At 35.6% G+C, this 5,058-nt stretch overlaps 1 long non-coding RNA gene across 2 annotated transcripts; it reads left to right on the top strand.

Annotated features, from left to right (window-relative positions):
• Nucleotides 1–582: 582 nt before the first annotated feature.
• Nucleotides 583–4,596, top strand: LOC112723849 (uncharacterized). 2 transcript variants are annotated; one of them, XR_003163198.2, is made up of 4 exons: nucleotides 583–752; nucleotides 845–898; nucleotides 978–1,135; nucleotides 4,320–4,596. It is a non-coding gene; the product is annotated as an uncharacterized lncRNA (long non-coding RNA). The 2 variants fall into 2 exon arrangements; XR_011868116.1 differs by lacking the exon at nucleotides 4,320–4,596 and adding an exon at nucleotides 1,677–1,927.
• Nucleotides 4,597–5,058: the final 462 nt, after the last annotated feature.

Below are 5,058 nucleotides of genomic sequence, written 5' to 3'. Positions count from 1 at the left end.
TAACATCGTCGATACCAAAAAAAATATAAGTTTCAATCAAGTAAAATAAAATACATATAAGATAAATAGCATATATATAATTTCATTATTAATCATAGATTATAAACAAATTTCTAAAAACAAAATCTTATGAATCAACAAGTAATTTTTTAATATATTTTATTTTTTTAAAGTTGTTCAAACTTATTACTATTTTATAATATAATTTCACAAGTTATAATATGTGATATTAGCCATTGTAATATATATGAAAAATGTAACTCATTTAGTGTTTAACCACTTATTTTCGATTAATATTATTATAACAAGAATACATATGATTTTATGAGAATGATATGTGTAAACCCCGCTAAAATCGGTATATAATTAGTCAATAAATTGAATTTTCAATAGGAAAATTAAATATGCAAAACTAATATCAAAATAGGATAGAGCTCGGCAAAACGAAAATTTTTATATCAATTTCGAAAATTTAGCTCAAAATCGGACCGGAAGGACCGAACCGGTTGAATCGGGGCACAAATCGAGCATGTGGGTCCAACCGGACCCATAATATAAAGGAAACAGCAGCCTTCTTCTTCCTCATTAGTTGCTGCAACGCCAAAACAGAATTGGAGGAAAGGGAGAGAAGCTCTCAAACCCTAACCCTTTGATCCACCATAACTCCTCCGTCCGGGCTCCGATCGCCGCACCGTTCGCGGCCACGCGCTCAGCGCGTCAAGCTCTACCTTTCTATCCGAATAATTTCACTAGTAAACCTCTTATTAAGTTCAGAATCCCTATCCCTCTTTCTTTGATAAACTTGAAAACCTATGGTGAATCTTGTCCAATTTCTATGTTCTAGGTTCAAGTTAGCTTCCGGAACTTGTGGGCTCAATCTATTGAGCATATGGGTGTGGTAAGAATACCCTAACCCTAGCTCAATCTTATTTTTGGTAATAGAAAACTGAATTGGAACATATATATGTGTGTATTAGGTGTAGTTTAAGAGGGTGTTTATGCATTGGACTTGAATTTGGATTACTTGGAGCTTTGTTGGTGACAAGGCTTGCTTTTGGGCTGTTTGATTGAGCTTGGAGGGGCTGTGATTTTTGTATTGAGAGGCTGCCTTGGGTGAATTAAGTGATCGGCCAAGGTATGGTTTAAGTTTCGCACGTTTAATATTTACGGTGTTGTGAAAACTTAGGTTAGAGGAACCATAGAATAAGTTGGATTGTTTGTTGTATTTAATGATTAGCCTTGTAATGTTGTTAGAATAGATTTGTTAGTAAATTTATATATTAGAATTATGAGGTGTGAAAGTTATTAATGGTGTGCTCTTATATTTATTTATGGTGGATTAGAATTGGTGTTTGTTAATAAGGATGTAGAGTTGTGTTGTGGTGGTATTGTATATGCTGTAACTAATTATGTAATGATCGAAATTGCATGAGACCAAGTTTGGGCTAAACTTGGGAATATAAGGAACTAAACTGGAAAATTTGGGACCTTTTTGTTAAATATATAATTTATGGCAAATTTTTAAAGTTAGGTTGTTAAATCTGTCCAGCAGCAGAAAAGATCAATCAGGACAGCAACTTGTTTGTCTTGCTGCGATTTCTACGAGTTGAGTTTTGGAGCGAAACTAATTTTGTTATAAAATTTGATTAACTTGCTTTATTTCTCTAAAATTTCAGAATTTTAAGAGTTGAGGATTGGGAGCTGTGAATTTTTGAATATTGGTGGTCAAAACTGAAAAGAAACAGATTTCAGCAAGCTATGCATCAACTTCCAATGCTTGTAACTTTTAGAATTAAATAGAAATTGTGTTGCAACCAAGACACACTTGTTTCTGGATGAGCTAGGGGTTCTCAAATCAAAATTTAGCTTAATTGGAGTTTTGTAATAAAAGTTATTCCAATTGAAAGGTACTAAGCTTGTTGGTTTTTAAAACAGATTTTGTCTCATTTTTACTTAACTTCCAGGTAATGTAACACCCTACCATACTTAATCTTATGCTTAAGTCATAAGACTGAGATAGTAAGGTATTACGACCTCTAAAAATAGTAATATATATATATATATATAATAGAGAAAAGATACTTAACTAGGAGCCTTGAAAAATGGGTAAAACAAAATCGCAAAACAAAAAGCGCAACGCTCAGGAAAGGATTACTTGCGTGCTAAGAAACCTAATAGGAACATGATAAAGTTAAGCAAAAGAATAAAGGAAAGCCAAGGAAACAGCATAACTAGCCCCTGACTTAGCCTGCGAAGCTAAGGCTGGCCAGAGGATATATATATATATATATATATATATATATATATATATATATATATATATATATATATATACATATGAACATACATAGGTATCCCCAAAATATACCAAAATACCAAAATAAACTCCTATCTCTCCCTCAACCTCTAAGAGGAGCAGCATACATAAGTTACTTGGAGAGTAAGCTAAATACATATATACATATATACAAATAGAAAACCAAAATACACCCAAGGACTACTTCGCTTCCCAGGATCCAGACGCCTAGCGAGGAGCCTCTCGACCTGCATCTGAAAAAACAACAATACAATATGGAATGAGAACCGGAGGTTCTCAGCATGGTAAAAGTGCCACGCGCATAATAAATACGGTCCTGAGAATGTCATAGGCAATCCTAGAACTCCGTTATTCAATTATCCAACTTAAGTACTAAACAGAAGCCATAAACAGGGGGAGGTATTCTAAATCTACCTAACTTACTCAAGTTCAAGCTTAACCTAACACCAAACCATTTCCTCCGTTTCCTCCATCCTTTCATCATTCAGAATGCAACAGAAACAAGCAACCAAACAAGTTCACGCACAAGTAATGATCAAATAGTACAAATAGCAAGTATAACAAATAGCAGGTAATATATATCACTTAGGCATACCCAGAAAATGCATAGCAATCAATACAAACAAATGCATATGATGCATGCCTGTCCTATGGCTGATGGGGCCCATCTGTCGGTTATCCAGCCAACCCGACAAGTTCGAAAACCTTAGACTGTCCCCCGTCGCGCATCCCCAAGAGTCTATGCATAGAGTTCACATTCATATTTCATAAAATCACTCAATGGGGCTATCCATACCCGGGAATTTATACGTGCCCGGTCACCCTTACGACGTAGGGTTAACAGAGTATCGAGAATCAACTGGAACACGTGGTGGCGAGCCACGGTTTTTACCCAGGGAAACTCGTATCTCAGATATCATCATTCAAAAGCCATTTCATAGTCATAATCATTATTTAATCATTTATCAAGCCATGACATATTAACTCCTTTTATTAACAACCTCCCTTTCACATTTTTCATCGTCATTCCCTTATAATTCATCTTGATTACCCTTTCCGGGTCCTGACCATCAAACTCTTCTCATCCTTCTTAATATCAAATAATCTTAAAATCAACCCAACTCTAACATTAAATCAATCACATCACACGAGGATTAAACTTTAACTTCTCGAACTCATGACTATCACTAAGACATCCTCGACACTCTATTTTCTTTTCTGTTTCTAATATAGCAAATAAACTCGGAATTGCACAAACTTTATGTCCAGGCGTTCATATTGAAATAAGCTTTCTAAAAAACTAAATATCATAATTTTTGGATTTTTCTAGCCTCAGGAATAAAGGAAAAACCGTGACTGCTCTGCAGTGCATAAAACCAGAAAAACAGCAGCAGCATGTGATATTCAAAATTCAATATAAAATTCAAGTTAAATCCAATTACTTTGAAAATTAATGTAGTTAAACTTTACTCATCCAGGTTTCTTTCTCAATTGGTTCTGAGTCAAATGCGCGACGGGGGACAGTCTAAGGTTTTCGGACTTGTCGGGTTGGCTGGATAACCGACAGATGGGCCCCATCAGCCATAGGACAGGCATGCATCATATGCATTTGTTTGTATTGATTGCTATGCATTTTCTGGGTATGCCTAAGTGATATATATTACCTGCTATTTGTTATACTTGCTATTTGTACTATTTGATCATTACTTGTGCGTGAACTTGTTTGGTTGCTTGTTTCTGTTGCATTCTGAATGATGAAAGGATGGAGGAAACGGAGGAAATGGTTTGGTGTTAGGTTAAGCTTGAACTTGAGTAAGTTAGGCAGATTTAGAATACCTCCCCCTGTTTATGGCTTCTGTTTAGTACTTAAGTTGGATAATTGAATAACGGAGTTCTAGGATTGCCTATGACATTCTCAGGACCGTATTTATTATGCGCGTGGCACTTTTACCATGCTGAGAACCTCCGATTCTCATTCCATATTGTATTGTTGTTTTTTCAGATGCAGGTCGAGAGGCTCCTCGCTAGGCGTCTGGATCCTGGGAAGCGAAGTATTCCTTGGGTGTATTTTGGTTTTCTATTTGTATATATGTATATATGTATTTAGCTTACTCTCCAAGTAACTTATGTATGCTGCTCCTCTTAGAGGTTGAGGGAGAGATAGGAGTTTATTTTGGTATTTTGGTATATTTTGGGGATACCTATGTATGTTCATATATATATATATCCTCTGGCCAGCCTTAGCTTCGCAGGCTAAGTCAGGGGCTAGTTATGCTGTTTCCTTGGCTTTCCTTTATTCTTTTGCTTAACTTTATCATGTTCCTATTAGGTTTCTTAGCACGCAAGTAATCCTTTCCTGAGCGTTGCGCTTTTTGTTTTGCGATTGTTTTACCCATTTTTCAAGGCTCCTAGTTAAGTATCTTTTCTCTATTATATATATATATATATATTACTATTTTTAGAGGTCGTAATACCTTACTATCTCAGTCTTATGACTTAAGCATAAGATTAAGTATGGTAGGGTGTTACATTATGGTATCAGAGCAGTTCGTTCCTATAGAGCCTGAGGGACGGACTGATTATGCCTCTGGACATACTCTGGGTGTCTATACATGCTATTTAGGGTATCTAACTGATATATAAGGCATGAATGCTCATGAGCATGCATTTGGAACTTTGAAATACTAAACTAGAGATATTGAGACTGATCACCTTGATATCACTTGTTTGGTGTGAACAGG

This window comes from Arachis hypogaea, chromosome 11 (genome assembly GCF_003086295.3).
Source record: "Arachis hypogaea cultivar Tifrunner chromosome 11, arahy.Tifrunner.gnm2.J5K5, whole genome shotgun sequence".
NCBI classification, from domain to species: Eukaryota; Viridiplantae; Streptophyta; class Magnoliopsida; order Fabales; family Fabaceae; genus Arachis; species Arachis hypogaea.
Note: the sequence above shows the minus strand (reverse complement) of the source record. Positions and strands in the feature narration are given on the sequence as shown.